General features: G+C 43.2%; 2 pseudogenes; one reads left to right on the top strand and one right to left on the bottom strand.

The window, feature by feature from the left end:
* Positions 1-13,729, bottom strand: part of LOC148474238 (uncharacterized) — a 100,324-nt pseudogene that overhangs the window by 24,157 nt on the left and 62,438 nt on the right.
* On the top strand, positions 1,905-2,023 carry LOC148474239 (5S ribosomal RNA; annotated as a pseudogene).

Below are 13,729 nucleotides of genomic sequence, written 5' to 3'. Positions count from 1 at the left end.
TCTTCATAACTGTGTTATTTTGTGAAACTAAAAATCGCGTAGTCAGTGGGCATTTTATAACACACTGCTGATTTGTTGACAAGTTCCTCCACATTTCCTGCAGGAAAAAAAAAAACATTTCCAGTTGAGCTGGCAGCTGACTGCAATGATCAATCGGTCGCAAATTAATGACCCGTTGGCTAAGTCTACTCTTCAGAGAAACAGTGCATTGCATCATTTCACATGATTCTAATTTAGGGATATGGGATGGAGTTTTGTGATGTTCTAGAACGCGGTTGGGAACCTTTTGTTTCTGCCGAGGGCCATTTTGATATATATAATATTATTTGTGAACCTGGTGCAGGCCACGCCCCCTCCTTGTGATGTCACAAAGGGGTGGGGCACAATCGCCGGCGATTGCAGCAATGCCTGTAGCACACTGAGGATGCTCCAGGGAGCTGTAAGTACAGCGATGTGACCATCCGAAATGTCCTAAGGACGCTCCAGACGGCACTGCTGCAAAGATTCTAGCTGCAGGGTGCCATTCTAGGCACCCTGCTAGCCAGATGAGGCTAGCAGAAAAAAGCTCAGAGGGCCAGAACAAATTATTCCTGGTGCCTTATACGGCCCCTGGGCCTGAGGTTCCCCATCCCTGTTCTAGAAGAACCCAAGAATAACTATCTAACATCTGGTGTCTAGAAGAACCTGCTATACCTATTTTTTAGCCATCAAAATTACTTTTGTTTTTCAGTACTTTATTTTTTGCAGTAATATGCACTTGTGCATAAGCGTTTTGGATAAGGGATCTCCTGAGGCAGCAGCTGTCAGTTCTTGCCTATGGCTGACAATTCTACATGTACCAGTAGTGTTACTATGGAATTAATTACTTTTATCTGGAAAATGAAAAATTAAAGACTCAGGGGTCTATTCATAAACACTAAAATAAAGTTTTTAAGGCCATTTTCCTTAATTAACGTTATTTTAGTATTCATGAAGAGACTTAACACAGGAGATATCACTGATATCTCCTGGTTAAGTCCCCCTGCGTTAATTTCCACACTCCTCATACATTAGTATGGGGATATGGAAATTATGGTATTCATCAAATTCCGAAAATTGTGTATTTTCGGAATTTGATTGAGTTACTACTCACCACTGTGAGGTGGCGAATAGCAGGTCACACTTACTTGTTTCCAGCGTGTGCAGGTCCCCCGGCATCTCCCTCCGGCGCTCTGGTCCGTCCTCTGGCTCCGGGAGGCTGGTCTGACAAGTGTTCTCCCAGCAGAACACAATAAAGTTTAGAAAAAAAAAACTTTTTTTTTTCTAAACTACTGTGGTCAGCTGGGAGAACACGTGTCAGACCAGCCTCAGGAGCTAGAGGCGCTGCAGCAGGGGGTTTAGTGTGAATGGTCTCGGCGACTGGTTTTGACAAGGCTTCCTTATTTGACTTATAACAAAATAAGAAAATGCAAAACACTAAATTACACATATAAGTGTCTGCTCTGACCACAGTAAGTTGGTAATGGCTAATTACCACATAAAAACACATGAATCAGTGAAGATGGTAGGTGAGCAACAATAGTGCTTATACACTGTATCAAAAAAAGGTGTATATAAAATTGGTATATAAAGTGTCTAGTGCATATGTGCAAAATAAATGTGAAATAGATAGTATTCAATACAATTTTAGAATAACTATTCTTGGAGTACTGGATGGACCTGACTAGTACTCGGAAGGGAAAATTCCGGGGAAGCTCAGGTTATGTAGTCTAGCTACAGCGAATAATATTCATCTAAATATTAAGAACTTTCTAACAAGAAATACAAGGGACACTGGAATTAAAAACTTTACCAAGATTCAAGATCTTTTGAAAGTTTCCACTAAGGGTTAAATAGCCTGGAGGTGAAACAGTGTCTAATATGATATCTACATTCATACCATCCGTAAAAGACCCAATCTCGTCTGATCTTGGAACTAAAGTTTGGATGAGCTTGGTTAGTACCTGGATGGGAGACCTCCTGGGAATACCAGGTTCTGTAGATTAATATTTGAGATACACTGAATATAACCCCTTTGTGGAACATTGGTGAAAAGATGGACTATTTCTATTTTTGATCAGAGGACAAATATCTATTTCCAGTGGAACCCCTCTTAACCTTTCCCTTTCCTTTTTGGCATACAAAAAATAAGAGACTGAGACTGGACATTTAACATTAAAAACAACGAATTAAAGATCTATTGTCCAACTTGTGACAAGAAATATACCATGTATACATGGTTGTAGGAGCATTAAACAAAATCCCCATTAGATGATTTTGTTGGAGCACCAAGATGGCGACCATAACAGAAAACCTATGACTATTTGGATCATATGGGAGTACCAAGTTGGCCACCGGCACATACAAAGATGACGTAATCCATAACACGGAGTGAAAATGTGGAAGTACAGTCGCCGAGTCCATTCACACTACATATATATATATATATATATATATATACTCAACATCCTAAAGCTATATATATATATATATATATATATATATATAATAAACTACACATTAGGCAAGCAACACACACCTTAGATACAAAGGGTAGGAATGCCATAAATGTTGAATGTGTATACACATAAGAAGCAGTCAGCACATCCAAAATAGAAAAGAGTTTATATCCAATAAGTGTCCATAATAGTAAACATGATCATGTCTCAATCCACAATGCAAGGGAGGCATTCAATAGCTCATCAAAAGAAGCAGAGTAAAGGTGCCCACACACATACCGACTTTTCATCCAATTTGGCCGATTTCGACGAATCGTGACGACAGATCATGTAAAAAATGGCCAAATCATGAGTTTCTACTCTTGATCACGATGCCGATGCGCGTCCCCGCTCGTCGTACCTCGCATCTTCAGATCTGCTGTGCTGTAGGGCAGATTAGCCAATCTGGGATACAATGCATTGGCTGCAAGATAGATCTTTAGTCAGATTGGACATTTTTAACTCCAAATCGTGACCAAGACTGCCTGGGGAGAGTTCAGGGGAAATCGTGTACATCGGCTGATTGGGAGCAAGTCGGTATGTGTGTGGGCACCTTAAGCATGATAGGTATACTCATCGTGACTGCTTAGCAGCAGGCTTCTTCCCTTGTAGTAGCCAGCCCAACAGCCGTTTCAGTGGTCAGTTACCACCTTCATCAGGAGCACAGCTGTACTGCCGGCTGGACAACATATATATATACCCCAAGACCCTAAGAGGCAATCCCGCTCACCTGAAAGAAGTCAGCCCGAGTGTGCCATCACACACACGCTCGTGGAAACCGAAGGTGACGCGACGACCATCCCGTGCTGCCGGAAGTGGTTTGCGAGTCACCACGGAAACCAGGGGCGTGAACAAGCCAATCTACATAGATCACCATAGGACACACAGTCGCCGCCAAGCAGCGGCAGACTCGCGTAGCCATAGCAACCATACAGACGCTGTTCCGGGCAACATACCCAGAACACCATGACAACTATATACAATAGCCCTACCTAAAACTAATGTTGCCCAGGGAATAGTGCTAAGCACATGATAGAGTATAAAAGCTATCATAGTCATATACATGGTGTCTCGAGATAAAAACAAAAGGATATAATAGACTGGATCAGGTATATAAATGCACCGGCCCAAAAGTAAAAAAGAAATAAACCTAACTGAAAAGAAAAATGTCAAAACCAATAACAGACATAGAACGATAATCAGATATACAAAAAGACATTATAGGTATATCAAGCTCATATGTCCTTATTTAAATAATCCAAACAAGGACAGAAGGCTACACCCTTATATATTATATATGCTCAACATCATAAAGGTTGTTTACATCAAGTTCTGACCCTACCATCTGTAGGTCACAGCAGAAATCAAGTTTCGTTATACCAGGTGACTTTTTCCAGTCTGCAGCTGCCCAGATTTGGTGATCCTGTGCCCACTGTAGCTGACAGGAGTGTAACCTGGTGCGGTCTTCTACTGTTGCAGAGCTTCCACATCAAGGGGACGACATGCTGTCTAATCACAGATGATCTTCTGCCTTCCAGTCAGAACCATTCTGGAAAGTCTTCTCTGACCTTTCTCAATAACAAGGCATTTTTCGCCCAGACACTGACACTCACAAGCCCTTTTTTGTTCTGTTTACCATTCCCTATAAATTCTAGAGACTGTTGTGTCTGAAAATCCCATGTACTCAGCTGACCCAGTCGACCATTTGTACCTGTCGCCCTTCTTACATGTCGACCTTTAGGGTGTCGATGTTTCGTCCCAGTCATCCTATTGACTATCTAGACATTGTCAATCTTTTTACTGTCTATCTATAGTCCGGAACCTTACTTCTTATACCTCCATGTCTATATTAACATTATTTCATAATTGTGAAACTAAATCTTAAAAATTTAAATGGGTTTTCCTTTAATGTATATGATAACCAAAGAAAGCGAGCAGATAATATTCCGTCCATACACACCGTGCAGGCATCCATGTTGTATGCAGCGCAGCCTATCTAACATTCATGAGGCCTGACTTACATTTATAAGGTATAAGGGTAAAGTTACTAACAAACGTGTTGGTTTGAATTTGCCTGTACGGGTGTGTTTAGTAATTTTTTCCTACACTGGATTTACTATGCCAAAAACAGGAGTATTTCCGAGCTAATCACAGCTGATTTCACAGTTAAAATTTACCCGAAAATACAAATAGAAATGAATACAAAATCGTCGCAACACAGCAGTACAGGTTGAGTCTCCCATATCCAAAATGCTTGGGACCAGGGGTATTTTGGATAACGGAATATTCCGTATTTTGGAATATTTGCATTTCATAATGAAATATCTTGGGAATAGGACCCAAATATACACACAGAATGCATTTATGTGTTATATACACCTTATACACACAGCCTGCAGGTCATTTTATACATTATTTTCAATAATTTTGTGGCGCAAGCAAAGTTTGTGTACAGAAATGAAATTCACTTATGTTTCATATACACCTTATACACACAGCCTGAACGTAATTTTATACAATATTTTTAATAATTTGTGCCTTAGACAAAGTTTGTGTACATTGAACCATCAAAAATCAAAGGTTTCATTATGGTTTCATTATCTCAGTCATGCCAAAATAATTCCGTATTGCAGAGTATTTGGATATGAGAGACTCAAATTTACTGTATTTTCCCTAGACAGGAATACAACACAGGAACTTACCACAAATCGTGATTATAATCACGGGTGTAATAGAAGCAAACATGGTATCCAAATAGAACTTTCAAATAGCCCCCCCCCCACCCCCCTGAGCAGCGTGTCTAGCAGAAACATACACAGATCCATGCGATCTGTGCATATTTCTGCCTTTTGTGTATTAAATAAGTGGTTAATTCAGAGGTTCCAAAACATTTTTGAATCATGGTGCCCTAGAGTATCAGCATTGTTATCACGGCACCCCCAAGAAAAAAATTTAGTGAAGTAGTACAGTGAAGTAAATTGTGCTTAACTGGCCGGTGGGTGGGTGCGTACAGGGGAAATAGTGGGAAAATGATTGTTTTTTACAGTGGAACTACAGGTGCCTGCGTGCCTGCCCTTTGGCACTTGTGGAACTACACCCAGCACCCATACCCCCACTGTAAAAAAAAAAATTGTAAAAAAAACACAATACACACACACCGTAGATTTTACAAATTTATAACGCACCTAACACACTCACACATATTTACCTACTGCCGGATATTCACGTCACCTTCTCCAGATAGAAATCCCATGGTTTATCTGTGAAAAAAAAATCCAATACTCACCTACAGTACCTCCTGGCGTAGAGTCTGTCCTTTTTTCCTGTAGTGTCCATGGGCCTTGGCAAAACAAAAAAATAACTACCCCGTACCAGCTCGAACATGTATAGGTGTATGTCTGATAACATACACCTATACATCGCGGAATGACAGAAAACGCGAGTCTTCTGAATTCTCACAATCTGCCAGCTAATCAGAGGCCGCTCTACATTTAGCAGCCGCTGATTGGCTGTGACCCTCATGCCTGTCACCAAACAGCACTAGGGTCACAGCCAATCAGCGGCCGATAAATGTAGAGCGGACTCTTGATTGGCTTTTTCTGATTTATTTTATCTTACTTGTTACTTGTGAGTATTTTTTAACAATGTTTAAGATCTTTTTTTCACCCCAAGGATTGATTGAATGTATGTATAGTTAAGTATTTTCCTTCACGTAATCTTAAAATAGTTCATAGTAAATATATCACTTTACTTTTATTCTGCTTAACATATACTGTAGGTACTACTGTGTATTGACCTCTGCAGCGTTTAACTCAATTCCCAACAATGTGTCTTCATTTTAGTACCATTTATCTTTTTAACTAGAATGAGTATTGATTTTCTAGTCATACAAACACTGAGGTGTTAGAAATTATATTGTCTTGTTTAAAATAAAACTCACATCATAGTTAGCCATAAAAATGGATAGCTACAATCAATTTTGCTCTCCCAGAGCTACATTCGACCTTATAAAAGAAATTTGCAATGATGCAATGATCACAATATTGTAAATAAATAACACATCTATCTATCTATCTAGTATGCAGTCGGGAAGCCGGCTGACGTAAGCCCGACAGCCGGCTTCCCGACTGCTTTATCCCGGAGAGGGTTAAATGACAGGCGCCCGGCAACCCGATCGAAGTGATGCCGGGAGCCGCTGCAGACAGCCGCGATGGGGGGGAGGGTTAGGTTTAGGGCTACCGGGGGGGACTTGGGGTTAGGCATCACCCCGGGAGGTTAGGGTTAGGTTACGGGGGAGGGAGGGTTAGGGTTAGGCACCCCCGGGGGGGAACTTAGGGTTAGGCACCCCCCTGGGGGACTTAGGTTTAGGCATCGGGGAAGGGGGGATTAGGGTTAGGCACTGGGGGGAAGGTTAGGGTTAGGCACCCCTAAGGAGAGAGAGGGTTAGGGGGGGTTAGGTTAGTTTATACTTACCTGGGGACGATCGGGATTTTCAGCCGTGTCGGCCAGCCGCTGTCAGGATTTGAACCGCCGGGCTTGTGTCCGACGGTAATTCGTATGTATTCCATCTATCTATCTCATATCTATCTATCTTATATCTATCTATCGTACGAGCGAACTCCTCTACCGAGCGGGTCTGAATCAGGTCCTATGTCTGTTGTGGTTGTGCCATCGAACAGGGCACCACAGGTCAGGGGGCGCTGTTTGGGCCTGTCTGAAGTCTGAACCACCCCACCAGGGGCAGCACCACACCTTTCCAGGTAATTTTGTTATGTTGCAAGGTTGAGTTGAATACCCCTTTTTAGTTGTGTGTTGTAAGCACCCATATGGCGGACTCCGCTTACAATTCATGTTTTGTGTTTGCGTTGGTGCATTGCAGGACTGCGTTGATAATTGCCCGTCCTTTCTTGTCACCATGCACTCTGTTATTTGTGATCTCTTCAATAAATAGATAACCTTTTTTTTTTGCCATTCCTGTCTCTGTGTCATTATATTATATAAGCACAAAACATACGTCACTGTTAGGGGGTTTAATAAAAGCAGGTAAAAATTAACATTTTCACCTTTTGTAGAAATGTAAGTTTTGGGGCCATTCTGAAAAAAGATAATGCAGGAGATATCTGTGATATCTCCTGCTTAACTTTCTCTTGCGATGTGGCCTGCTCTCCCCATACACTAGTATGGGGACAGAAATTCATCAAGCTCCAAAAATACAATATTTTCGGAGCTTGACTGTGGGAGCATCTTCACTGGTGTGGTGCTTGCTTTCGGTCACGGTGCACACCCCGATCCTTCCATATGGGAAGGATTCCCGGGTTGTAAAGAGAATTCTTTCGGATCCCTCCGCCCCTGTCCAGCTCCTTACGCTGGACGCTGGGGCTTTTGTGCCTGCGTGAACGCAGGTGCACTAGCACTGCCGAGTCAGACTCAGCAGTGCTAACTTTCACTGCTCTGAAAGGAGCAGTGAGATTGTTCGGGGAGACAGCTAGTTTTCGGATCAGCTGTCTCTGCGCTGAAGTATTCTTTTAGAGACGTACTATATTTATTAACTTTTACTGTCCAGTCATGAAAATGAACCTTCCTTATCTCAACATGTCGCAGTGATTTGGAATGTTTTTTATTCCTACTGTGCCTATGAAAGGCTAGATAATGGCACATGATCACTTGAGTAGATAATCTGCATGCCACTTACGGGTCAGAATTTTGAACCATGTCTAAAATTTTCAAAAGTAAAAATAGCCCCTTAAGTACTGTCTAATATCCCATTTGGACCAAACCTTTTATTCATTTAAATGATTGCTTTTTTTTCCTCCAAAAGACCTCAAATTTTACCACCTTTGTTTATTGCAATGGATCAAGGTACCTTTATTTATGTTTATAATTACACTGGTTTATGTGCATGCTCTTTTTTTCGGAATGTACCTTATTGTACCTGAGAAAACTAGAGAAGGCACAATAATATGTGGCCTAGCAAAATTACATCTTGTGCATTATCACATCACTTCACACGTGTTATATCACCAATACAGAGCATTCTGACATGACATGTTCAACAGATCATCCACCTTCAGCCCATGTTGTAGCGCTAATCAGTGCATAACTATGTAATAACAGACAAATGATAGGAACATGTCAGAAAGCAGGAACAGCTTTACCACTACAACACACATTTTTCCCCACAATTGTTAATGACTAAGTACTCACGGCGCTTAATTACACACAAAGTACAAATTTGTGTTTAATTCTTAAGTATAGCATATAATTATGATAAGTAATGTCTGTACAAACTAATGCTTTTTTGTAATCACTTACATATTTACTGTCATTTTGGTACGGTGTTAGTGCTTGCCTGATGCAAGGATACATAAATGGAATGTGATTACTACACTGCTGATTAACACTCCCAGTGTGCGATGCAAGGCAGCACAGCAGAGCAGCATCGCTGAATTAATTATGTTCGGTGCACAAAAAGGAATCCTGCATATGTACAATCTTGTTCTTCTACCTTCATTTTAAGATGCTGTTGGGATAGTTAGGAGGGCTGGAGTAAGAGGAAAAGGGAAGTTTTGATAAAATACAATTCGACTCAGATTACACAGAAGCTAGAGGGGGAGGGGATATAGTCACCATCACGTCGGTCGGGATGCCGGCGCTCAGAATACAGGCGCCAAAATCACTACTACAGTAGGAATCCCGGCTCCAGAGTCCCGACAGCAGGTATGCCGATGGTAAGTATTAGAGTTAGGATTAGGAACCAGGGGGAGGTTTAGGGTTAGCCTGCAGGGGGGGAGGGTTGGGGCTATGCAGTGGGTGGGGAGGGATATGGTTAGGCTGCGGGAAAGGTGGGTTAGGGTTAGGTGGATGGTTAGAGTTAAACAAAAAATGTATAGATGTAGTCGTTAGTGTCTAACGACTACTATCCTTGCGCTAGGTTCATCTACCTAGGCTGCTGAAAGCCCAAATGGTCAGCTACCAGCTGACCCAAATAGGAGCACACCCAAAAAATTAAAACACATATGTACATGGATAAACATATACACACATGTACACATATACACCTGTACATATATATAGGACTGAGCCAAGGTGGTGAATATATACATCAAAAAAATGTTTGCGTGGATGTAAAGGTATAGGTTGACTGATAACTTAATATAACAAGACTTCCCTCAATAAGAGAATAATATATTTAATATCAACATAATACATATATAAAAAACACACACAAAAAAATAATACAATCCAATTGTTAAATATATGCAATGGGATAAAAATTATTGCTGGTACCACTTGTGGTTCAGTGTGCATAAGTGGAATGATAATCCTTATTAGTCCAAGAAACCTTTTGATCCTTTAATTATGAGAGTCTCTCATAATTAAAGATATAAAAGTAACACAAAGTTTCCAATCTGCTCATCAGACGAGGTAGCCAAACAGTATTGTTCTCTTACCCGTAAGTATACTTGTGAGTCTGTTGTATGGTGGGCTGATGCAGCCTGTGTGTACTCCGCACTGGGTAACCCGAGCTGGCTTTATATCATATGCTCCGTGCTCCCGTGGGCTGTGCGTCCTCTGACTATGTCAAAAACCTCTTGCACCCAGTCGCCTTGCTACAGACCTTGTATATCCTATTGGCATGCAGACACCAGGCAAGAATACCGCTTCTAGCTTAACACTGCACAGGGCCTCACCAACTCAGCTCCATCGAAGAAGGTATGCAGCATGCAAGGGAGGGGTATGTGGGACTCTTTCCGTAATCTTTACCTGGCCCCGCTCATTGGTCTTGCAGCTGCGATCACAAGCCACAGCTCACACCCATTGCCTGGGGGCCCGCCCCACATCACTATTGGAGACATGTGATGGAGCTGTCCTTAACCTCTAGCAGCTCCACTTTACTTGGAAGGAGAAGTTTGAGGAAGGGGAGGAATGGTCATGGTGGTCGGCTGATCCGCATGGCTCAAGAAGATGGCCGGCCACTAATAGACTACAGCCGGGGCCGGTGAGCATACAGGCGCACAGCTATGGTGAATGCCAGCTGTCCCAAACCATTCAATTCTGGACCGGTCTAGCCCGTCCCTTGTCAGCAACCCTCAAATCTGGCACCTGTGGCATGTGCCCCCTAGTGCCCAAAAGTTGCAGCCCTGCCTAAAGGGTTACAGTAATATGTGCATGTGTGGATGAGGGCTGCGAATGCTCATAGAGATTTAACCCAGGGGCAGTCCAGTGTAACGCACCATTCTGAGATGGGATTAGCTAGTGGCACAAAGTTAGGCTTTTAAGTTGACTAATGCCCCAGTCTCAATATGCACTTTCATCTGAAGGGTAGGTTATTGTGCCTTCTCGGTAAGGCAATGCTGGAAAGCGCTATAAATAAAATAGTGAAGTTTTTTTTTATAAAATAGGTTGGAACTGTGCGGCTGTGAGTTCTTAACGTGCAGGTGGTCCCAGGGGATGTAGCTGTCCCTGGAGTAGGACCGAAGGAGCCTGGGGTGGAGCACATAGGGGAACCAGCTGACCTATGCACACCATCTACTCAGATGTCCCCTCCAGATAAATGTAAGAGAGAGGGGCGGGCGCACTTGTCTTCTCAGTGTGTGCGGTACCTAATAAAAGAATGGAATGGATCTCAGAGATCAGTTCCTGCCGTCACTTGGTGCCACCCGAAATAGACCCTTATGGTACAGGTTCCTAACATCTGGTCTAGAAGAAGGATGTCTCTTTCAGAAAAATCCTTAATTCTTCTCCAAGGCATCCTCATAGGGCCGCTCCCTCAGGTGCTGGTGCCCTTAGGCAGCTGCCTAAATCTGCCTAATGGAATTGTCGGCCCTGCCTTAGTTAGACAGTAATAGGAATCTTGCAAGTATCTGCTTCTCCTCCTCTTGTTTTTCATTGTATCTGCTCTAGCCCAGGTGAGACCTGTTTGTATGGGTGTAACTAAGGCAACACGTTTCACGCAAAACTCTTTTTCAAGCTCAACACTTGCACGTAATTTACTCAATTTAGAGATTAAACTGGAATGGGAACAACTATGTAACATTTCTCCTTGCAACCTTAAGGCTCATACACACTAGACGATATGCTCCATGAGCGATATCGTCAGTGTTTGCCCCTGAACTGCCGGTCAAACAACATAGTGCATATACACAAAGGTTATCGCTAACGATAATGTTCAGTGATGTCATCCTGCCATATCACCGAACAGCCAGTTCCTGACGATATCAGCAGACTGACCTGCATGTTCGGACGACAGAAAACATCGTTATCATCCTGCAGGAGCGCGCAGTGTTGGTCGTTATCGTTTATATCGTTCACTTTTATCATCTAATGTGTACACGGCATTCGAGTAACTAAATGAACAGTAATAACATCTCAGGTTCTTGTATACTGCAAATCCAACCCCAGGTCATACTTGAAACACGGAAGTTACAGGTGAAATGTCTGGAGCCTTCTAGCTATGGGTCCTGGGCTACCATCGCAAACAACCCTAGTTTAATCCACTACTGGGTATGGACATGTTACAACATGGTGCTTTCTGCAATATGTCATTACATGATAACATCTCTCCTGTCTGACGCTGTATGCTCGCCCTTCACTGGGTACAATCTCAGGGCAGGATGCATCAATGCCAAAAATGCGGTCAAACTTCCAAACATGCAGTTTTGGGGGTTTGACCGTACTTCACTTTCCGGAGCTTGGACCCAATGCCTAGTAGAAGCATATGGCCTTCTTTTTGGGAGACCTCCCAGAGAGGTATCCAAAAGGATCTCTCCCAGGGTCACCCGCGGCTCGCCCATGCACTGGCCGATGACTGCACATGAGCAGAGGGACTCCTGGGTTATGAACACGGAAGCCCCCACACCGCAAAGGACAAACCCTTATTGAAGGAGCTTTGCTTAAATATTCATGGATACAGTGTTGCTAATCACCAGTATGCATCCGAAGATTGGCAGGATGTATTGCATCCAAAATGCAATGTGCTTGATCCATCCCGCCCTCAGGGTGCTGAGCTGCTATCTCTCTTTCTCCCCAAAACTCACCTCCACTTGCACTCCAAGATATGTACAGCGAGTTACCCTTGTCTGTGTCCTCCCCAGTTTTTCCATTTATTACCCATTGGTGTTCCAAAGATACTATATGTTAGCCTATATTTACTGCACCATTTGATATGTCAGTTTCTCTGCTACATGCATATTCACTATATGGCAATGCAGAAACTATATGGCACTTTAAAAATAAAAGGTAATAATAATAATAATAATCTCAGTACTCCGACAAAGAGACAAAGGGTTGTAGAGCAGCCAGTAGAAAGCTGCCTTTGACATAGGAAATCATATTGGCTGTAATACTCTTCTCAAAGTTGTCATTGAAGTTACTGGTATAAGTCTCAGCTACACATTCAAGTTGATTTGAAACATACTTGCTGACAATCTGGCTGCCCCCCTCCGGGAGAAGACAGCAAGTTCGGCACAGCGGGAGACGTGGCAAGGGGCGTTCTGCGAGTTTGAGGACGGAACTGGGGCGTGACTGCATGATAGCTTCATCGGGGGCCCACTACAAAATGCAGAGATTACTTCATTGTGCAGCACGCGGTGAGGGCGTCATGATCCTCTGCTTCTCCCTGAACCCCTCACTGGTATTGTATAAGTGGGCAGCTCTGCTGGTGTATGCAGGCAGGTGGCAGCCGACCGGGAGACTTGCCCACTGTTCTGGGTGGCCAGGAGCGTCACCTGATTTCCGGGACCCTCCCGGGCCATCCTAGGACAGTAGGCAAGTATGACTGAAAACAGAAAGACATATAGGGGAGTTATGTAATAGTTTCTAAGATTATAGAACAGGCGTGATTTCGGCACATTCGCCAATTTATAGTGGCCAACGGTTAAAGGCTGGTTTTACCTGATTGGCACTTTAAATTTAGCAGCAAACTCATCAAACCAGAGGCGTTTCTAGAGAGGAGGGGGCCCGTGTGCAGGCTCCGACACGGGCCCCCTCCTCTCTGTCCGGCAGCCGGCAGCTCACTGAGCTGTGCGCAGTCAGCGTTGGAGTTATAGATTCTGGGCACTAGAGTGCACCCAAATTCTATAGAGTATGCGCAGGTCACCGGGAAAATGGCCGCGCGGCCATTTTCCCATTACTGCGCATGCACAAATGATGGGAAAATGGCAGCGGCTGCCATTTTCCTGTCGTTTTTTTTCAGCGCCGGACCCCCGCACCGA

Source organism: Taudactylus pleione, unplaced genomic scaffold (assembly GCF_031769625.1).
Source record: "Taudactylus pleione unplaced genomic scaffold, aTauple2 ptg000864l, whole genome shotgun sequence".
Lineage (NCBI taxonomy): Eukaryota > Metazoa > Chordata > Amphibia > Anura > Myobatrachidae > Taudactylus > Taudactylus pleione.
The sequence above is the reverse complement of the archived record's forward strand: the minus strand, read 5'-3'. Positions and strand labels throughout refer to the sequence as shown.